Raw genomic sequence first — 24,071 nt, 5'->3', positions numbered from 1 at the left:
CCTTTTCCACTTCCTCTTTCTCTCAATTTGTAAATGCAAACAAAAAGATCAGTTAGGAGAGACAGGGCTGAATCCTCAACTGTGATAGCCTCTAACAATGTAAATGGAAGGTTTTTCACATTTTTAAATTTATAATACAGATGTTTAAGTCAATATAATTTGTATTCTTTATACAACAGACATGTATTATCTAAGTTTTGAAACTAAGATCTCAAGCAAGACATGAAACTAGGCCATAAACAGGTAATTTTAAAAGCAATAAATAAAAGTTAATAAGCATGGGAGAAAATGAAATCTTAAAAATAGTCTAGAATGCAAATTAAAACTATATAATTTTTACCTATCAAATTTACAAAAATTAAAAGACTAGAATATTTAATACTGGTAAAAATACAGCAATGTTCACACCTGCTGATCCAGTAAATTTTACTTTATCAAAAAAATATCTAAAATATTGAAAAACATTACACACAAAGATATTAGTCTCAGCATTTCTTTTAATGACAAAATTGTTAACTGAATAATCCAGTGATAAGGAATGTGTTTTAAGTATATGTGGTACAGCGATATACAGAAATTTTATAAAACCATTAAGGAAATCCTTTCAAAATCTTCATTGAGACAGGAATATATCAATATATTAAAATAGTATACTGTTTCATACTGTGAAATAAATGTTCACAGCATGATTTGAAGCTATGCAAATATGAGTATATGCACATCAACATATATATGCCAATACATGTATAAATATATACATACATTTAAAAAATTCCTCCAAGGAAATATATGTAAAAATGCTAACAACTTTTATCCATGGGTGGTAATGTTGCAAGTTAATTTTTCTTTTTTTCCTGTGATTTTTACAATGATCATAAATGGCTTTTCTGCAGGAGTTTTTTGGGTTTTTTTTAAAGCCTTTTCTCTTCATCATATTAAAAGAAAAGTGAGTGAAGTTTTGTGTTACTCATCCAGACATACGGGATATAGGGTATCTTCCTGGTTGCTAAGCAGCCTCTCCTAGAGATCCTACACCATGTCCGCCTCCAGTCACAGACAGAAAGGACAGGACCTCAGGCACAAACACGCCCCATCCAAATGGCAGTGAAAATTCCCTCTAGGAAGCAGCCTGAGCAGCACACACAGCAACTTCACTTCTTCAAACCACTGCCCATCTCTCACCCAATATCTGAGATTTACTTTTGACGTGATACAATGTTCCTCACACAAGCTGCACATCACATGTGGACAGACCATTTTAATCCCCTACTCTATGCCGCCCACTATGTCTCTGAGGGAAAAGCTACTCGTTTAGTAAATTTATCCACTGAGCCAGAAATCACCATCATTCTGGACACTTCTCAGTCATCAACTGAAACCAACAGGTAAGCCTTGTTGCTTTTTAAAAATGGCCAGTCCTGCTGGGCAAAACGACAGCATATGCTAAGATTTCTCACCCCTGCAGAGAATGGGTGGTTCCCCTGCTAAGGTGGCAAATCCCAATGCACAGTGGCATTCCCTCTCCACAGCAGCAACTGCAATGTGTTATCTCCTCCATGAGAAAAGCCCAACACTCTTGGCGACAGGCTTTACGAGAGTCCCAACCTCGAGCAGGCTTCTCCTGCTCCATCACAGGAGCCACCACAGCCCAGGTCTGTGCCCTGCCTGCCCACGCTGCAGCAGCTGCCATTCCTGGCTCAGCCCTGCTGCAGCCTCAGATGAAAGCCAGGACAGCGAGGACAAGATGGCTAAGGACTCTAAAAAGGAAACTCCATAATAAATAAGAGGTATCGGTAAAAAGCGTTGCCCTAATCTGCCACATCGTTAAAAACAAGGCTTTTTTCCCCCAATGATGTCTCTTAAAACACTTTAAATCGCTTCTCTTGGTGTCATGAAGACAAGTTTAGGAAGATCTGCACAAGTATTGCTATTATGGCAAAGATCAATTTAATCAGAAGGCTTAAAGAACATAATTCACAAGTTTTTACTTAATTTTAAAAAAGCTCCCTCTCTCCCTTGATTCCCTCTTGAAAACTTACAAATGTATTTTAAATCCTCTTCATGCTCTTAATATAATGTCTTTGCTGAACTGAGGAACTTGCAAGGAGTCACATTTTAGCTAAGTTTCATTTTTCAAAACAGAAACTGCTTTACTTTTCTGATTATAAAAGTGATACATGGTTAACGTAAACAAAAATGACTTAGCAGAGAAAATAAAATGAAAGTCACCCAATTTCAACAGCAACCAGAAATAGCCCTATGAATACCGCTGTATAAGCAAGAACCTTTTCAATGTATTTTTTAAGATAAAATTAGATCACACATGCTATTTTAAACGGGCTTCCATAGAATAAATGTGGATACTGTTATCTCAGTAAGTGTTCTGCAAGATTTTTAAGGGTTACATGGTATTTCAATGCATACTGAGCCCAGAATTTGCCCAGAACTCTATTACTAGGCCTTTAGAATGTTTCAAAAGGTTTGCTATTATAAATGATGACATGACAACAATCAGAATTTTATTTCAACACTGGATTTCAAAGTACAATACTGTAAAAGCCAGATGATATTTAAAAAAAAAAACCCTAGGCTGATTTCAAAGTAATCCTTGGATATAATGTTGAAGCAATTCCTTAGAACCTTAACAAAGTTTAATACAACAGCAGCCCAATTTCTGTTTATCACCAAGGGGCACAAGAAGCAAAATCCTAGGTCAAGCTGTCTCATCCACCCACTTGGAAAAGAGATTCATTTTAGTCTCTGTCTCACCCTAGATACCTATTTAGTGAAAGAGAATAAGTTTAAAGGAAGACAGTGGCAGAGCCTGGGAAGAAATAAAAGCAATTCTGTGAGGTAAAACTGATCCAGGGGCTTCCCTGGTGGCTCAGTGGGAAAACATCCACTTGTCAATGTGAAGACACGGGCTCGACCCCTGATCTGCGAAGATCCCACATGCCAAGGAGCAACAAAGCCCGGTGCTGCAACTCCTGAGCCTCTGCTCTAGAGCCCGGGAGCCACAACGACTGAGCCCGTAGTGCCACCAACTACTGAAGCCCACATGCCCAGAGCCTGTGCTCCGCAACAAGGGAAGCCACTGCAGCGAGAAGCCCACGCACCGCAACCAGGGTCGGCCCCACTCGCCACAATCAGAGGAAGCCCACGCAGCAACGAGGGCCCAGCAACAGCTAAAAATAAACAAAATAAAATTAATGGAGTTTTAAAAGAAATTCTAGTTGTGGCATTAGACATCACTTTAAAAAAAAATGAACTGATCCAGGACCCAGGACTCTAAATGGACACTGTTTGAGGATGAGGAAATAAAAAGGCTTGGAAGAGGTCCTAAAGACTCCCAGATCTTTGACAGGAAACGAAACACCTATAGCAGCAATGCTCAGAGGTACACCTGCACGTTCCATCACAGAAATCCCTCCAGGTTAACAAATCTATTTGAAAAGGGCAACTATTTCCAGTTCTGTATTCCGTAAATGAATGAGTCAAACCTGCTAACACCAGGAAAAGGAACAGGGATAATAAAATGCCTCATTTTCAGGGCCATCAACATGAAGCTTCTTCATGAAAATGACATCCATTTCCCTATAACCCAAAGACTGGTTTCTAATGCAATTTCAATAACCCTTCCACACTTCACAAGTCACAGGTGAGTTGGTATCTACCACCGTGAGCTCAAAAGCTTCCCAAATACTGTATAATGAAATACATCAACATTTGAAAAATCTGCATAACTTACTGAACTACTTTCTTCCAGACAACCAATGCATGATGTTACAAAATCATGCTTGGGTAAAAGATCCATTCAAAGTACAATACAAACCAATGGATTTAAGTGCATCAAAAGTTCATGGACGTGGTTTCAGGTTCCAAACTGAAATTAACCTTTGAGAAACTACCACTGTCAAGTTTCGATATAATAATAAAGAATATCCATAATTATCTGAGAAAGACATTAAAATACTCCTTTCCAAGCTCCTTCAAACAAAATGCTGGTATAGCAGAATAAATGCAGAAGCAGGTAATAGTTATATTCTATGCCACTATAAATTAAAGAGATTTGCAAAAATATAAAATGCTACTCTTCTAATTTTTGTTTTGAAAAATGGTTATTTTTCATTTTTCAAACTAAGTTAATCCATAATGGATTTGTCCTTTTTTTTAAGTGGTTATTTTTAAGTTTTCTTTATTATCTAATATTACAAATATCAACAGACATAGCCCACATTAGAAAAGCTCTCTGAGGTCCTCAAAAATATTTAAGAATGTCCTCAATAATATTTAACAATGTACAGGGGAGAAAAAAATCTGAGAACCACCATTTTAAGTCATTGGTTTCACTGTTTTCTGGGGAAATTCTGAGTCAGCTTCTTGGAACATAGTTTCCAATCTTTAGAATTAAAATATATGGGGAGTTTTCACTTCCGCAACAGATTTTTTTGCATCCACTGCTCTAAGAGCTCACACAAATTTATAAAAGCTTCTTTCACACAGTCAGTATCAGGTGACTCAGCTTATTCACTCATTAATAAGTTGACTCCTAAATATTTCCCACCCCTGTCTCATATCTATTTTCTGATTCGACTGGAAGTTTTTCACAGCGTCATCTTTCATTTTACTTCTCCCCACAGTTCTCCTACTGTGTACAGCAGGGACTAAACATGTGCTGCCCCTGTACCAGTGACTTACAACCACTTTCAAAATAAAGTGTTATTTTTTTTAAAAAAGCTAAAAAACATCTCAAGGATGTCTATACAGAAAAGAGTCCTCAGTCATTCAAGAAGACCCTAACAGCACTCTGAATAGCAGTATTACTAATTCGTACAACTATTATATATGGCATCCGCCATCATGACCTTTCTTTAGTTGAGGCCATCTGAGAAGGGGCTGAGTTAAAAGATTTCCATGATCCAATCCTAACCTCACATTCTAAGACTTGGATTCTTTTTATTCTCAATTCCAGCATTAAATAATGCTGGACCCTATGGTTCTTAGGGGTTGGAAGATGAGTCAGCAGGTGAAGCCATTTGTGAGAAGCAGTTTCATTACACTTCAAACAACAGACAAGCCAGCAAAAGACAGCTGCCATTGTTTACACTGCTCAACATGCTGTTGGGTTTCACAGGCCTAGAAAACCATCTATTGTCCAAGCTCCATTTTTCTTAGTTAAGGGCTAAGAAGCATCAGACTTAGCTACCAGCTCCTAAAGCACAGTGAACAATCTCTTTTCTCAAAGCAAAAATAATGTAAGTGTCAAAAGAGCATTCCAAAACCATTCTTGCAACTAGGAGTGTCTCTGATCATAATAACCCATTAGACTACTACTGTGATACATGTTCAAACATAAGAAAATGTGCTTCCAATAAAAAAAATAAGAGTTAACCACATAATATAGTTAACTAGAGCATTCTTCAGTGCTTATTCAAAAGAACTGAAAACAACTGAATAAAATATGAATTACTAATCTTTTTTTGGAGTCAGAGAAGCCAAATAACCTGAAACTCAACAGAATTACCTTCTCCAGTTCTGGTTCAATTCAGTTTCACTTCTCAGAACCAAAGGTGTTTCACCTTTGAGAATCTTTCTGTCGTAAAAAGGATCCCCTCCAAGTATATTTTTCAAAGCTGTAATTTCCAGTAAAGTACTGGACTGAAACAACTCCTAACTGCTTTCTGGATTCACATCCAATGGCTTATCCAGGCATTGTATGCGTACGTGCGTGTGTGTGCACACACTCAGTCGCTCAGCCATGTCCAACTGCTTGTAACTTAAATACTGGAATGGGTTGCCATTTCCTCCTTCAGCAGATCTTCCTGACCCAGGAATCAAACCCACATGTCCCCTGTGTCTCCTACACTGGCAGGTGGATTCTTTACCACTGAGCCACCTGGGAAGTCCCATCTAGGCGTTACACCATAATAATTTCCTTTTCATTTCTAAGGCAGTCAAATTAACCTAATATATCAAATTCCAAGCTGAACTAACAAGGAAATATAAATATATGCGATACATAGATGTATCTATGACAAAAGATGCCCTGTTAGCTAACCAGCAGGTACTTTCACTATTAAGTAAAGAAAAGCCTTTACTTAAGTACCAAGACAATACGGCTTTTAAACTATAAACTGGCAAGCTATCTGCTATGAACCTGTCACTAACCATGCACTAACTGTAAACAAAGCCTGAAATTTAAATTAGAACTAAAACTATACATGTTTTTTAAAATGAAGTACAAGTGATCTTTAAGTGCAGGTTGGGGAACAACCGTGGAAATTTGCCTAGCTCCAAGCCTCTTGAACAAACATATCTATATATAGTTCATAAATCTGAAAAACTGCAGACAAAAAAAGTAAACAAACTGAAAATCATCCTTAGGAAAAGTATATACAATCTATCTTAAAAGTCCCAAGTAAAAATTGTAACTCACATTATCAACCTTGGATTTTAACTGTTTACTAAACTTAGGTAATCTGGTCCTCCCTCATAACAACCTTCCAGAATGACGCTTCTAAAACACAGTCTGGCCACATCATTCCCCAGCTTACAGCTCTGATGGCTCCTCGCGGTCACCCGGGTGAAATCCAGACAGAGGAGCCTAATGTGCTACAATCCATGGGGCTGCAAAGAGTTGGACACCACTTAGCGACGAGACCACCACTACTAGTATGGCATATATGGCCTTTTCTGCAGCCTCTGATTATCCATTTCTCCCCTCCCAACTGTTGTCTCAGCAATGATAAACAAGCCATTTGTCACTGTCCTGAGTCTCTCCACGTGCTGATTCCTGGCTGAAATACTCCTTGTCCTACCATTATCCTTCATATGGCTCATTCATCCTTCGAGCTTAAGTTTAGAAATATCCCTTTCTCCAGGAAGCCTCTTCCCTCATTTCTCCCAACTCTCTCCCACCCTACCCTCTTAAGTCAAGTGATCTCCTCCTCGGTGCTTGCAAAAAACCACAGAAACAAAAAGGATGATATGGTCATCCTTTCCTTTTCACTTCCCCCTAGCCTGGACGTGCAGCAGAAGAACCCTGGGAAAGTCTCTAATGGATCCAGCATACAATCTCCATGCCTCCTGACTATCTCAACCCACTCAGCACAATCTTTACGTTCTTGTAACAGACCACCTGACCTGCCCCCTTGAGAAACCTGTATGCAGGTCAGGAAGCAACAGTCAGAACTGGACATGGAACAACAGACTGGTTCCAAATAGGAAAAGGAGTACGTCAAGGCTGTATACTGTCACCCTGCTTATTTAACTTCTATACAGAGTACATCATGGGAAACGCTGGACTGGAAGAAGCACAAGTTGGACTCAAGGTTGCCGGGAGAAATATCAATAACCTCAAATGTGCAGATGACACCACCCTTATGGCAGAAAGTGAAGAGGAACTAAAAAGCCTCTTGATGAAAGTGAAAGAGGAGAGTGAAACAGCTGGCTTAAAGCTCAGCATTCAGAAAATGAAGATCATGGCATCTGGTTGGTCCCATCACTTCATGGGAAATAGATGGGGAAACAATGGAAACAGTGTCAGACTTTATTTTTGGGGGGTTCCAAAATCACTACAGATGGTGATTGCAGCCATGAAATTAAAAGACGCTTACTCCTTGTTAGGAAAGTTATGACCAATATAGATGGCATATTAAAAAGCAGAGACATTACTTTGTCAACAAGGGTCCATCTAGTTAAGGCTATGGTTTTTCCAGTGGTCACGTATGCATGTGAGAGTTGGACTGTGAAGAAAGCTGAGCGCCGAAGAACTGATGCTTTTGAACCGTGGTGTTGGAGAAGACTCTTCAGAGTCCCTTGGACTGCAAGGAGATCCAACCAGTCCATTCTAAAGGAGATCAGTCCTGGGTGTTCATTGGAAGCATTGATGCTAAACCTGGGGCTCCAGTACTTTGGCCACCTCATGCGAAGAGTTGACTCACTGGAAAAAGACTCTGATGCTGGGAGGGATTGGGGGCAGGAGGAGAAGGGGACGACAGAGGATGAGACGGCTGGATGGCATCACCGACTCGATGGACGTGAGTTTGAGAGAAATCCAGGAGTTGGTGATGGACAGGGAGGCCTGATGTGCTGCAATTCATGGGGTCGCAAAGAGTCGGACACGACTGAGCGACTGAACTGAACTGAACTGAATAACCAAACATGTTGATAGTCTTCTAAAACCTCCACCTGCTACAAGATAAAAGTACAGATTGTTTGTTGCACTGCACATTCACTGTCTTCTGTTTCAGTCAAGCAGCTCTCTGAGTAGCCCAAGCACAACATGCGCCATGTCCTATCTGCTGTAAATGCATCCTCCCCAGCTGTCTTCTGTCACTCCTCCCAATATGCCCTTCCCCTTTTGCCTACCCAAGTCCTGCTTCCTATTCCTCTAGTCCTCACCCATCTTCAGGCCTCTGACCTCCTTACCTCCATTCAGAAAGCACCTTAAATTTTTAACTGTTTGACTAGAGTATGTAAGAGGCAGAAAGCACAAACCTCGGGTTTGTTTTATACTTCCTTCACCAGTTAGCACATACTATTATTTAAAAAAACTTGCTCCTTGTTCACTTAATAATAATTGCTGTGCCTACTAAGCTTCAGGGACTGTTAGCTTAATCTGTGGTATCGAAACAGTGACCAACACTGCCCTTCCCTGTTCTGCCTCACAGGCTTTTCTCCAGATCCCGGCAGTTCTTTCCTTCTCCCTTGAGCACCCTAACCTGCCATTACCAGGTGCCCTCTTCCACTGAGTGGAGCCTTCTGTTGAACAGCAGCTAAGCTACTTTCACAAACATGTTTCTGGAATACAAAAGAAAAATGACCTGCCTCTCCAAATACTCTGAGAAAAACTAGGAAGAGTGACCAGCAGTAGGTTTGTGAAGGCTATTCTGCCACCTGCCAGTTGGCAGCTTCTCACAATTGTCCTTATCACTGACAGGCATTTTCATACACAGCACTATTATGAATAGACCAAAGCCCTAATTTCACTGAAAGCATCTGGAGACTTACTTTTTGTACCTAGACTCTGTGATGAATATACGGTTAACTGAAGAAAGGGGGTTGTTATTTTAAAAGGGCATATAAACTGAAACATTTAATGACTAAATTTCTATTTCGGTTAAGCTCCTTCAAGTAAAACAATTCACCAGACCTGGCATTCAAAATTTAACAACAGAAAACAAGGCAGGTGGTTTGCCCATGGGTTCTACAGGGGTAAGCAGAGTACATCTCTGACTTCAAATCTCATCAAAAGAATTTACTCTTAGGCAAACTCAAAGAATGTGAAATACATACATCTGACTAAATCAAATTGTCAGATATGAAGTAAAGACACTGGACCTGCAGTTCCCAATAGAACGTAAACATAAAAAGCCCTTCAAATTCATATCTCTGGGAGCAAAACAAGACAAGAACAATAACAAAAAGCTGTACACATTTCCTTCTTTTAACTACTCTGCTAATAGAAGGAATACTTTTAAAATCTGACCAAGTTTTAATATAAATTAAAAACATGACTGCTGGGGAATTCAGATGCTCGTCAAACTCAAAAATAAAACTAAATAATTACACATGATACACGTGATAACCTAAAGCCAGACTGAAAATTGGTAAAAAATAATAATAATAATAATAATGAATACTGAAACACTAGAACAACAAAAACATTTTGTTTTAATTCCCAAACTGTTTCACAGTAACAAAAGCTTCGGATACTGTGTTACAAGGTCAAATAAGTCAAGTCCTTTCCCTGGACAGAAACCACTAACACTGCTTGTTGCCTTATAAAGGCCATCATAAAGTTTAGAAAGCATTTTCTCTTTCATTATCTCAAATCAGTATCAAAAACCCTTTGAAAAGGAGAGAGGTATGATTTTCCTCATTTTACAGATGAGAAAACTGGAACTCAAGGAGATTATGGGATTCACCATGACAACATGGCTACCTTCATGTAAGAAAAGAGAGAAAAGAAAATACACAGGTATTTGTAAAAGAAATACAGAAAAGATAAACTAGAAATTAAGAAATAGGTTACCCCCAAGTATAGGTGGAAAAGAAGGGGGAAACAGGACTTCCTTGGTGGTCCAGTGGTTAAGACACCTCCTGCCAAGGCAGGGGGCACAGGTTTGACCCCTAGTCCAGGAAGATTCCACACGCCGTGGAGCAGCGAAGCCCATGTGCCACAGCCACTGGAATCCCTAAGACACAACAACTGAGGCCTCCGAGCCCTCGAGCCTGCGCCCTGCAGCAAGAGAAGCCACTGCAACGAGAAGCCCTCCCACCACAGCCGGCGAGCAGCCCACAATCACCACAACCAGAGAGCCCGACGAGGCCCGGAGACCCAGTACAAACACAAATGGAAAACAAACGAGACAGATTAATTTTCAAAAAAAAGAAGAAGGGGAAAAGAGACACTGGGCAGCACAGGTAGGGGGAGTAATACTTCTCTGAGTGTATTTTTCATCTCTTTTTTTTTAAATATAATTCTGACTCTTGGAATCAGAGTAATGTTTCACATACTCAAAACAAACAATCAAAACCAAAAGTAGAAGAAAAGTGTTAGGAATTCTCAAGGTCTTCTATGTGTACAATGAAGTGAGAAGATTATAGATATGGAGAGCCAGGTTTCTCATTACTAGAGATATTTAATAAACAAGGGAAAGGGGAATGTTAAAACAAACTGGGAGGCACTACAGTGGAACTCGAATGTATATATAAATACAGAAATACAGATAACATGTATGTAAGGGGGTTAGTATACATATATTCCCTAATGTCTGCTGAAAGGGCCTAGAAGCAAGGACATTCTAGTAACACTGAACACAACTAGGCCTAAAGCTTGGTCACTAACACCGTTCTTCAATAAGAAGACTCAGATTTCTTGGAGAAATGGCTGATTGCAGCACTGAGGCAGGGAAAATACAATATGAATCTGAAACATCTTGTGCTGGCAAAAAGTAAAGAAATGCTTTTAAAAGCGGGGGAGGGGGGTGAATTCCCTGGCAGTCCAGTGGGTAAGACTCTGTACTTTCGCTGGCAGGGGCCTGGGGTCAATCTCCTGGTGGGGAACTAAGATACCACAAGATGCACAACACAGCCAAAAAAAAAAAAAAGGTTGCTAGCTGAGTGGAAAAACACAGGCGCCAATCTGAAAGAACTCCTTATGGCCAAGGTTAGAACAGTCTGAGCAACAAAACATATAATGATAATACATATCCATGACTCAGTGATCATATAAATATATAATAGAATATATAATAATAAATGGAGGAGAGCTCTTCTTCACAGCAGAATTACAATTAATACATGTAGAAGGAAAGAGAGAATTAGAAAGTCGCAATTAAGCATTCACAAACTTAATAAATGTTGCATGTAATATCCACCAGTTACTAAGACTAGTGGGCCAAAGTCTGAGGAGAACCAGTATTTGCTAAGTCTTCCACAAGATACTTACCATAAGGGTGACACTGTATCTCCACAGCAGAAAGATCAATCTAACCAAGTAACCATTTCATAGTGACCATTCCATACTGACAAGGTGAACTTCTTGATATGATACACTAGGAAAGGGTGCATTTTGGTATCCTTATCAAAATTCATAACCTCATTCTGATCACAGGGAGACATCAAATAAATCCAAACTGACAGACATTCTACGAAATATCTGATTGGTAACCTTCAAAGGCATCAGTCATGAAAGATAAGAAAAACAGAGAAACAATTACAGACTAAAGGACACTAAGCAAAAATAGTAACTAAATGCAGTGTGCAATCCTGGAACAGAAAGAGGATAGTGGAAAAATTGGTAAAAATTCTATTAAGGTCTGGAGCTTAGCTGAAAATACTGTAGCAATATTAACTTCCTATTCTTGATCACTTTACCTGGTTAGGGGAGACATAACTGCAGGGGAAGGAGGTGAGAGACATAAGGGGACACACCCTACTATTTTGGCAGGTTTTCTCCAAGTCTAAACTTAGCTCAAGTTAAGGTCGTTCTTTTTATTTAGCGAGCTGACGATACTTTGTTCCTACTTGGTTCACATGCTAGTGCCAAAGACCTCTATAATAACTATAACATCAAATACAAATTACTGCACCAATCGACATGAAAGGTTTTGCTGCCTCACAAAGCATTTTAGCAACATACTTAGAAATAACATAAACACTCTTAATTTTCTAAGCCACATAATCGTTACTGGGTAAGTGAGTGAGTGAAAGTTGCTTAGTTGTGTCTGACTCTTTGCGACCCCATGGACTCTTACAGTCCAAGGAAAAGTGGGTAGCCTTTCCCTTCTCCAGGGGATCTTCCCAACTCAGGGATCGAACCCAGGTCTCCTGCATTGCAGGCAGATTCTTTAACAGCTGAGCCACAAGGGAAGCCCGTTACTGGGTAGGATGACCATACAATTTACCATGCAAACCAGGACCATTACAGGAGGAAAAGGACCTTTGTCTACCCCACTGGTAGGTCAAAGTGTGCATGCTATTAAAGCTATCAAGTCAGTTTAAGCTGGCATAAACCAGATGCTTAGGTAAGTCACCCTCATCTCCCTTAGCCTCTGAACAAATGCCCCTGAGGGAGGGGCCAGAAAGTTAAATCAGGAGACCCCCAAAGGAGACTTACGTAATGTGAAAATAAGCTACTGCATATTTACATGCTTAGATTTTTTAATTATGATTTTTTAAAGAAGGTCAAGAATAAAATCACCGACTTTCCAGAGTAGCATTCAGCTCTCACTGCCTTGCCTAAAATGTACCACATTCAAGTACACTCACCCAGGCACAGCATACAGGGTAATAAGCTAAGGTCAAGTACTTTGCTGTCTGCTTGTCAAACAGCAGTTACCTCACAAAGTTGGACCGGTTCCAAATTCTATTAGTTCCACAAAAGATCAACAACATAATATTAAAAGTTATCAGCTGAATATGACATATTAGCCTCAAAGACTCAACAGTATTAACCAGGTATTGAGGTCCTCAAAATTCCACATAGGGTAACTAAGACCTTCTTCCTTGGCATATTTAGTAAGAGCTAAGCTAAGTGAAGTGAAAGTTGCTCAGCTGTGTCCAATTCTTTGAGACCCCATGGACTATATAGTCCATGGAATTCTCCAGGCCAGAATACTGGAGTGGGTAGCCTTTCCCTTCTCCAGGGGATCTTCCCAACCCAGGGATTGAACCCAGGTCTCCTGCATTGCAGGTGGATTCTTTACCAGCTGAGCTACAAGGGAAGTAAATACAATCTTTAAAAGTCAACAACCCCATTCCCACACTGTAACATTTCAAGTCACTGAAGAAACTGTGTGTGAAAAATCTTCATCTAAAGGAAATAAACCCTGTTTTCATCAGACCTGAAAGGTTAGAGTTTCTTCTTTAATGTGGTCTTTTTCTTAACAGTTAAAAAAAAACAAAAATCCTACTAGACAAAGGATAGCAGTTATTTCTCTATTTTGTTTCTTTATAACAACATATACATTAGGATAGCCTGAGGATAGACATAAACAAGTAATCAAATTTAACTTGGAAATTACATAAACACATTAGGTAGAACTAACATTCTATGTGAAATACAATAACCCAAGAATTTTTAACTAACAATTTCAATTCTTGACAAGACAGCAAAGTAGTCAAATGCCCATACTTTCTTACAAAATTATCACTGCCTAATAGGAAATTACCTTAATAACAGAAGGAGGCAAAATCTCCTTTTGAATAGTTTCAGGCATTATACAAAAGGTAGAAATGGTCAAAGTCTGTTTATTCAATAAGCCATAAAAAATGAGCACATCTCACTAAATCTCAAACATTTAATGGATTACCAAAGCTTTTACAAGTAGTTCTGTGATGCCATTCCTTCTCTCCTAATCTTTCCTGTCCCTTATTTCAACTTGCACACCTCAACCAAATAAATCTTCAAAACTACTGTTTTCCAATAAATAAAAAAGAAATGCAGCTGGGTTTTGACAGGGTGCCAAGACAATTCAATGAGGATAAAACAGTCTTTTAAACAAACAGTACTGAAACAACTGGATATACAAAAGCAGAATAAACTTAGACCCTTACTTAACATCATACAAATTCAGAATGGATCAGAGACCTAAGTATAAAAACTAAAATTATAAACTTAGAAGGAAACAAAGATGTAAATCTTCATGACCCTGAATTAGGCAAAGCCTTCTTAGACACAATACAAAAGCACAAGTGACAAAAGAGAAACAGACAAATTGGACTTCATCAAAATTAAAAACTGGGGCTTCAAAGGACACCATCAAGAAGGCAAAAAGTGAAAAAAGGTGACCGACCCACTGAATGGGGAAAAAAATCATTGTAAATGTTGTATCTGAAAAGGGACTTGTATCCATACTATATAAAGAACTCTTACAACTCAATCATAAAAAAAAACTAAGTTAAAAAGTGGGCAAAGGATTTGAACAGACATTTCTCCAAAGACAAATGTGCAATAAGTCCACAAAAAATATGCACATCATCAGTCATCAAGGAAAAGCGAATCGAAACCACAATGAATCACTACTCTATACCCACTAGAACCTGTCATCAAAAAGACACAACGTGACAAGTACTGGAAGCTTCATATTTTGCTGGTAGGAATATAAAATGCTAATCACTCTAGAAAAGTCTGGCAGTTCCTCAAGATGTTAAACACGGAGCTACCTCATAAAACCCAACAACTGTCTTAGGTATCTACTCAAGAAAAATCAAAACATGCATCCACACAAAAACACTCATATATAACAGCAAATGTTTCAACCACCCAAATGTCCATCAACAGATGAAGAAAACATGACAGCTGCAATATTCTCCAACAATTAAAAAAAAAGGTTCTACAACATGCTTGAACATAGTTGAACCATGGAAAAATTATGCAGAGAGAAATCACTCACAAAAGACCACTTATTATATTATTCCATTATACAAAATGTCCAAAAACCAGGCAAATCTCTGTAGGCTAATAGTACCTGCCTATGGTTGGCAGGGGTCGGGGGGCGGGGTACTGGAGATTCTAATGAATTCTTTGGAGAGTAATGAGAAGATTCTAAAATTCATTGCAGTGATGGTTGTAGAATGATGTGAATAAATTAAAAACCACTGAACTGTCCACTCTAACTGGGTAGCTTGTATGGTGTAGGCAAATTATATCTCAGCAACACTGTGCCCCTCCACTACCAAAAACAATCAATGCTTTTATACAAACAATGTCTAACCTTTTCTTTTATTCATTCAAAGTCCTCTAGAATCTGGACCCATTATCTCAAGGATTGTACCACAAGAATCCTCCACTCCAAGCATACTGATCAAGACCCTAACAATCCAGCATGTTATTGCTATGCCTGACTCTTTTGTGACCCCACAGACTGTGACCCACCAGCCTCCTCTAACCATGTGATTTCCCATGGAAGAACATGGGAGTGGGTTGCCATTTCCTTCTCCAGGGATCTTCCTGACTCAGGGATCAAACCCACATCTCCTGCATTGGCAGGCAGATTCTTTACCACTTGAGCCACCAGGGAAGCAATAATCCAGCATACACCATACTTATTTCAAGCCCAAATCTCTATTCATGCGGATGACCCACTCACCACAATCCTTTCCTCTCTGCCCAACCAAACCCTGACTGTAATCTTAAACTTTTTAATTTTTTAAAAATTCATCTTACAGTTCAAATTCTATGTCTTATATGCTATTTTCTAGGGCCAAGAAAGAGTTGGGAGTCATCTCACTCACCCTTTCTTTCTTAACATTTCTCCATCCTATCTACAAGTTTCAGTCCTTTCCATTCTCAGTGCAAAAAATACTGTACTGGCACAAAACTGGCTGTACTTATTTCTACTGTGATGGTGTGTTGTTCCCACCTTGTCATTCCAAAATTCTGGTTGTTTCGATGCTTCCATCTTACTTTCTGAGCCCTACGTGAGACCTCACATGGTCTTATCCTCCCTCCAATCACTCCATATAAATATCAACATTTTCTGAAAATCAGGTATACATGTACACATGTATACAATTCCTAACTAGAAAATAACACCCTGTTCACATCTTTTTAAAGTATGTTTAAATATATGGATGAAGATGGATTCAAAGGAATAATTTTTTAAATGCAAATAACTACAGGGGGGGAAATCTGTGAAGTTATGTCTTTTAGTTGCTAAGTCGTGTCAGAGTCTTTTGTGACCCCATGGACTATAGCCCATTAGGCTCCTCTGTCTATGGGATTTCCCAGACAAGAATACTGGAGTGGGCTGCTATTTCCTACTCCAGAGGATCTTCTCAACCCAGGGATCAAACCCATGTCTCCTGCATTGGCAGGCAGATTCCTTACCTCTGAACCACCAGGGAAGCCCCTATGAAGTTATATCAATATATTTAATGTTATAAATAATGCAAAATATTATAGGCACAATAACTCAAAAATGTCTGACTTATTGATAACAGTTTCAGCCCTCCTCTTTCTAATGCGCAGTCATAACTTCTGAGCTACAAGCCAAAGGTGAAACAATATTCTCAAGAAAACCTTTCCAAAGCAACAATAATAGCTCATTCCAAATTGATGAAGAATAAAACTATTCAAAACGTAGTTTCTGTTGGCAGATAGTTAAGCAACAAAATAAGCAAGATACAAAACTATGTAATTTGACCATAAGTTATGTTACAAAAAAGGGCACATTTTAAGTCCCTTAAAGTCCATAGAAAAAAGGACAAAAAATATACCAAGATGTTAAACAGTGGGCATCTTTATATACTAAGATTATGGTTGACTTTTTACTTTTCTACATTTTTTAACCTTTCTGAATTGATGTATTATTATTAAAAGTATAAAACAAAAAATTTAACAGTAACGTTTGACTATGTTTTTTTCTCCTTGGCCTTTATATAAACTCTAATTCTCAGTATCTATACTTCAAATGCAATCCAGCCACTCTACACAGCTTTGCAAACTGGGTCAATGTTTATGCCATCTCAAAGGAAATTATGGAACTATTTTCAGTTCCATTACACATCAGTGCAAACAATTTTAGGGCAGCTTTGAGTACCAGAATTGTTGTGATGTTATCTATATTATCTCAAAACTTACCTTAAACTGATTCCTAGACTCTAACTTAACATTTCATTCAACAAACATTTACAGACTTCCGACTACCTGCCAAGCACTGTTATAGGTGCTGGCAACTCAAGAGTGAACGAAAACAACAAAAATCTCTGCCTTTAAGGAGTTTACATTCTCTGTAGATAAAACTTAATGTCTCAGAAGAGTCAGGGAACACCCACACAGGGCTCAAAAAAGTACAGAACTACTACTAGTTAATAAAGATCATAAAAACTGACAAGTTTCTTTACATAGCTCAAACTATCTCAAATTTCAGCTAAGGGTATAGGAAAGTGAAAAACTCCTTCTGACTGGCAGCAAGCCAAAGAACTAGGAACCGACTGAGAATTCACAAGTGTCTCAGGATCCTGCAATATTTAATCCATGTAAATTCCAGCTGCAGTTTATTCACTGCCTGAAGTCAGGCGCCTGCCTAATAATCAGGAAATACTTCATTTCCTATTATATTAACTCAAAGCATCATTCCTAAAGTAAAAATAGAGATTGTTCCTCACCACAGGTGTTTATTTCAGAACTTACTTTCTCCTTCATACCTCATAATGAACTAGCTGGGTCATCCCCCAGAGCAAGCCAGCATCAGACATGAAAACTTTATTTATAGCCTCAAGTCATCCCACCACAGACAATAAAGTCTTCACTACTAAAGTCACAGAAGTATTTCAATCTGTTTGGCTAAATCTAACATTAACAAGACAAAAACCAGAGGCAGCTTCTTATGTGAGCAAGCTGCCTTCCCTGTGGTCCATATTAGAATGCCTCTAGTATCAGTTAAGTCACCACAGAAACGTGTCACTGACCATCAAACAAACTAAGAAACCATTAATAGGTCTCTATAAATCCTTCCCATCTACTTGCAAGAACAAAACAAATCCTCAAACCATAATCTTCAGAATTAAAAGCCACTACAATTCAAGAGGATCACTTGGTAAACTAGTCTAACCTCTTCATCTTAGAGAAAGGGAAACTGATGCCCAAAGCAGTTACAAGACCAGTCCAAGATAACACATTAAAATGGGAAAGCCCAACTCTAATCCTGATCTTTTTTTAAAACTCCCTACACCAAGTGAAATCTACTTATATTTTGAGGCCAGCAGGTACTGTTTCCAAGCCAGTCTAGTATCAGAAGGGCAGGGGATATTATATTATAGGATGACTGGGAAGGAGACTAGGAAAGAACCAACCACAGAAATCAGGATCTGATATATTAACATGAATGAATCTTCTCATATTCTCATATTATGATGTAGAAGATATTTTCAATCTATAGCAACTGTGTTTTGATTGCCATGTTCTCTGGTATGTCTTTCTAGCTTCTCTGCCACTGCTAAAAACCTGAAACATGCCTGAAATCCATTTAGTACTAACATTCTATGCAGCAGCAACAGCAAACGAACTGGGAAAAGTTAGCTGGCAGAGGAGAAAGCTCTCTAAACCTTGGGTAATTCTTACTCATCCTTGTAATTTAGCTTCATTCTTGTATGAAGCCCTAATTCCTCCTTCCCCCCAGGCTAGGCTCTTACAGCAGAGTAATTGTACTTGCTTCCTGGTATTCTGCTGGTTTACCTGTCTGGACCAAGTTCTTTGAGGGCAAAGACTTCAACCTGAGACCTAGCACTGAGTAGGGTACACAGTAAGTGCTGGATGAACAATTTTTAAACCTGCCACTTAAAGCACCAATATAAACAGCTAAAAGGTGGCAACCCTATCTGATTTAAAACACGGTTTTCAAAAACATTTTTAGCAGATCTTTCTGTAAAAATCTTATCAGAAACCCCAATGTGAAAAAGCAACTTATCAGTTCTTAGGTAATTTAAGTTCTCCGAGTTTGACGGAAAATACCAGTGAGCCTAGTACAGGGCGCAGCAGCAGTAGAGGCAAGAGCTGATGCGATTCAGCCATCTAACTTTGTTCCTTTATCGCCATCTTTATCTCCCTCCCGAGAAGAGGAGGGAGATCTCTGTCTCAAAGCACAAATCCATCTTTGTTGATGGTGGGGCTTAAGAGTCAATAGACTACTGGCCATTGCATAAGCTACACAGTTCTAGTTGCTAGTTATACAGGTATTTTGAGAGATGCCTTGGTAACATCTGAACAAGCGGAAACATGCACTGAATCAATGTGGCAGGCCTATTTCCATGCTTTAAGGCTCAATGAGTAAAGATCACCTACTTGTCTAGCGGTATGTAGCTATGAGCTAATTAAAACATGGTACAGCACCACTGCACTTTAGATTACTCCACAGAGATCCTTTACTTTATACAGCCTTCCTCTAGATATAAAATACAGGAGGGCATCCTTGCTTTCATCACTCCCACACACACACTTGGTAAGAAATAGCCCAGCAGATAGAAAGGACATCCATAAGCCTTAGGACAACAGTCTGAACCACAGTTCACTACCTACTAGACAGATGACCTTGAGAATGTTACTTAAATTCTCTGAACTTCAGTTTCCTCATCAGTAAAACAGAGAATATTAGAGTTCTTGTGCAAATTAAATAAAATCATATATGTACAGCTCCTAGAACAGTAGGCACTCAATAAATAAACACCACTGTTATCACTACCGGCTTTCCTGGTGGCTCAGAGGTTAAAGCGTCTGCCTGGAATGAGGGAGACCGGGGTTTGATCCCTGGGTCGGGAAGATCCCCTGGAGAAGGAAAATGGCAACCCACTCCAGCACTCTTGCCTGGAGAATCCCATGGAGGGAGGAGCCTGGTAGGCTACAGTCCATGGGGTCGCAAAGAGTTGAACACGACTGAGTGACTTCACTTCCAGAGGCAAAAAAGAAGAAAGCAAACGTTACTGGTTTCAGCCTATAAAAACGGAAAATCAACACAGAATGCAAAAAAGGGAAAACTATAGTACCGAAAATAAAGAGAATTATTTGTTTTTAATGTATGTCATATCTAAGACAAAAGAGCTGAGGACACAAGTCATTTGGGGGTCACACAGGCCTTTACCAAATTGTTTCTTTAAAGAACCTACTGCTCTGATTTTCTTAACCAAACCAACTCCCCCTAAACAGTAACTAGACTCCCCAGAAGTGTCAGCAGCCCTGAGAGAAATTACATCCTGAAGCCTTTCCATATAAATAGAACACTGAGTATTCATAACAGACTGCAAAATTGTTCTGTTTAAGTCAGAACTACTTGGGCACTTGAATTCAAACTCATTTATCTTCAATTATCTCAAGGGTGAGCAATTTCCATCTAAAGAACTAGGCTTTTAATAGGGACCTAAGAACTCCCTGAAAAATGGTAGCAAGATTTTCTAGGCGGGCACAACTTTCTCTGGAGAGGGTCTACAAGGTTTCATCAAAATGGTAACGTTGTTTGTTACCCAGAAAAGTTTAAGAATCAGCATGGAGATTCTCAGTACAGCCTCCTGGAACCTCACACCGGGAAGGTGAGGTGAGCAAATCTCAAGGCAAGGATCCCCAAGTGCCAATTTCATAAACTATTCACACTGGATTACATTATAGAAACTCTTCAGCATATTTCTCCCTTGCCATTAGCACTTTCTGTATCAGGGTTTATCTTCTTTCCTCCTCACCGTCCCCACCCACCTTCCACCATGGCCCATCCATCCCGGGACAGGTCCTATCCCGCACCTCTAGGCAGTCAAGGGCCTCTATCTGACAGGGCCTTAGGAGCCTGCTGCGCCTTACCTTAAGCAGGTTAGTTTAAACTCCAATTAGCATTTCTGATTTGCCACTTGAACACTACATACAAATGAAGGACAGACATCTTGTTACATGAGTCTCCTCATATTTTTACAGATTTAAAATGCTATCTAAACTCATTAATTCAAACACAACTGCACCCGTACATTCTGAGGAACTGGAGAGTTAATCAAGCCATAGGAAGGGCAACTCCAACTTTGCACTCCTGTCTCAATGCTTCTATGTGTATCAATTTATATGATAATCACTTTTATCAAACAAATACAAATCCCCACACTCCCTCAGTGTAGAAAAGCAAAATTACTCTATTTTAATCCATTTTTAACCAATTCCCCATTACCACGGATAACATTTCACCACTAGCATGTTCTAATGAAATCTGTAACCTACACTTCATTTACTTACAAGCTTTCGGATTTAGCAATTGTAACCTTTCAATGTGTAAAGCAAAAAAAAAGATAACAGAACTGTGAAATACATTAAGAAGAAAACTTTTTCTTCCTTTACTGACATGAGGCAAAGTAAAAAAAAGCCACATAAAACCAAGTAACGTATATTACTACATTTAAGTATAAAAATTATTTCCATTGGAAATTACATCTTAGATCTATCCCCTTTAACAACTGTTGCAGTATTACTAGCTTCTCTTTTATTGCAACCAACTCACAGCTTTTACAAGTCCTTCCTTTGTGAAATGCATTTGAAAAAGCACACTCGAAACGCTTAGTGTCCAAACAGTACCACTAAACTCACCCAGCACTGTTATATTCAGCACCTTGGTCCTTATCACTTTGTAGTCAAGAACACACAACTACAGGCCTCCTTTCATGTGTTTAATTTCCAAAACAGCTCCAAGATGAAGGTAAAGAATAATTTACTTGGTGGCACAGTATAGAAAGGCACAGTATAGAAACTTTAAGAGCGCTAACCAAGTATGTGCAATCAAGACCACAAAAAACCTGAAATTAAAAAGGAATTTAAACCCACAAAGCATTAAGTGAAGATACCTTTAAGAGATCTAATACTGAATTCTACCTTGAAGGAGGAGTATCAGCCAGTCTTCCCCCCAAAGTAAAGCAACTAGGGACACTGATCAAAACTAACCAGGTTTTTCACGGGCAACAAACACTAAGGCATCATCACTAACCAGTCTCATCAATGAGCAACTCTTAATTGAACAGAATCATGCAGTTAAACATTATGAAATCAGTACACACATCACACTGGAATGGAATTTATCTTACCCTGCGCCACACTGCTTGGATTGAAAAAAATGTGGACTAACAATATTCAAAGCACAGAGAAAATGGCACTTGACAGAAACCAAAACTATGACCTGAGATGACTCTACAAGGGGAGATACCTTTCCCTTCTCAAAATAATGAATACAGACAAGAATCAAACTACAGACTGTGAAATAACCTGTGGACCTCACAGCAGTTAGTTTCGCTTGCTCCAACACCCTACTCTCTCTAAAAGTCAAACGCACGATGACACAAATACAAAAACACAACACATCTAAACATCCAATAATTATTTATTGATTTACATAAATACAACGGATTGGGGGGAGGGGTATATGATGAAATGTTACTCTCAGGTAGGTAATAATGCCTTTCTAATTCTCCGTGGAATTCATGAATTCAACGTTTTACCTTCACCCGCTGGTTTTTAACTAAAATACCTCGTCACCAAGTCTTTTCAATCAAAGCTGTCCAAAAACTCTATACAGTCGAGCAAATAACATGAAATTAGACACATTCAACACTAGACTTTCCAGCCAGGAGCCAAGGTACCCTCCAGATATCAGGCCTAGGAAGAGTAAACTCAAGCCCTTTAAAAATATTCAGCATTTAACACCAGTCTTCCAAGAAGTGAGACTTTTGGGGGTGATGGGTAATGTCAGTTAACTTCCTCTTCCTTTAAAAAGGTCAAAGACAGGGAAGCGTCCGGCGTAACATTTCCTCCTTAGATCGCGTTCCACCACAAACCACATCACAACTCTCCCAATCGCTAAAAAAAAAAAAACACACTAGCCAGAGGGAGTGCTTTCTGCAAAATTTCACCGTAAACTGAAAATCCAACTTACCTTTGGAACGAGCTGAGTTTAGTTTCACACGGGAAATTTACCAATAAAGTTATTATGTATTAACCACGATAATCAAGGAAGCCCACCATGCCCCGCTGCAGGGGGAGCTGAAGGGAGATGAGAAGGAGGGTGTCGTCCTTACAACAATCAGAAAAAAAGCCTTCCCTGCAGGGCTGGTCACAGGCACCAGCAAATTCTGCCTAATAAAAAGGGGGGTGGGGGTCGGGTTTATGGGGAGAGAAAAGGCGAGAGGGGAAACGGTCTCTCCCACCCCGCCCCGGCTCCAAAAGGGAAGGGCTGCAGAAGCAAGGCCAATGGAGCTAGTCTGCACAGTAGTGCAGAGGGTCGGGGGGGGGGGTCCCCACTTCCCGCAGTGCTGCTGCCAGGGCACCCCCAAGGCTCCGGCGCCAGGCCGGGTGCGTGGGCTGGAGAAGCGTCCCTGCCCGCGGCTAGGCAGCGACTGCGGGAAGGACAGTCCCCGGAGGGGCCACAGCCCCCGACACCCCCAACCCTGGTCCACGGCGAAGCGAGCCGAAGGGCTGGCAGGAAGGTGAAAAGGATACTGTTGGGGCGCCTGGGTCTGGAGGGCCCTGATGTTCGGGTGAGGAGGGGCCGCCGCTGCTGCTGCCGCCGCCGCCGCCGCTGCCGCCGCCGCCGCCGCCGCCGCCGCCGCCGCCGGGTGAGGAGGCGGTACCGCTGCCGCCGCCGCCGCCGCCGCCGCTGCTCCGGTGCCGGGTCCGGTTCCTGCTGCAGCCGCTGAGCCTGATTTCAGAGCCGGTTTCTGCGGTAAACTCATGGCAAAGCGAAGCCACCAACCCCCCCAGAGCGGGACCGGGCGCGCCGGGGTGCAGGGGCCGGGGGCAGCGGGGGGGCGGGATGGGGGCAGACCCGGGGAGGCGGCGGGAGCAGGGGGCCGGGGGGAGGCTGGGAGGAGGAGGAGGAGGGGGCCCGGGCCGGTCACACACGCCCGCCGCCGCCGCCGCCGCCGCCGCCGCCGCCGGCAGCAGCAGCCGCCCCGCGGGCCAGCACCACCGGCTGCCGGTCTCCGTGACAACGCGACCCCAGGGGGGGGGCCGGACCCGGCGGGGGCAGGAGGCGGAGAGACCGGACCTTTCACGGCAATATCCTCATGGGCCGGCGGCGGGGGGTCTTTATCCCCCTCCCCGGGGGAAG

At 40.6% G+C, this 24,071-nt stretch overlaps 1 protein-coding gene across 1 annotated transcript in view; it reads right to left on the bottom strand.

Annotated features, from left to right (window-relative positions):
- Positions 1–23,551, bottom strand: part of EIF4G3 (eukaryotic translation initiation factor 4 gamma 3) — a 359,681-nt gene extending 336,130 nt beyond the window's left edge. The window contains exon 1 of the mRNA XM_052636017.1: positions 23,462–23,551. The gene's annotated coding sequence lies outside the window, so the exon portion shown is untranslated. The remainder of the gene's footprint in view (positions 1–23,461) is intronic.
- Positions 23,552–24,071: the final 520 nt, after the last annotated feature.

This window comes from Budorcas taxicolor, chromosome 2, assembly GCF_023091745.1.
Source record: "Budorcas taxicolor isolate Tak-1 chromosome 2, Takin1.1, whole genome shotgun sequence".
NCBI lineage: Eukaryota > Metazoa > Chordata > Mammalia > Artiodactyla > Bovidae > Budorcas > Budorcas taxicolor.
Note: the sequence above shows the minus strand (reverse complement) of the source record. Positions and strands in the feature narration are given on the sequence as shown.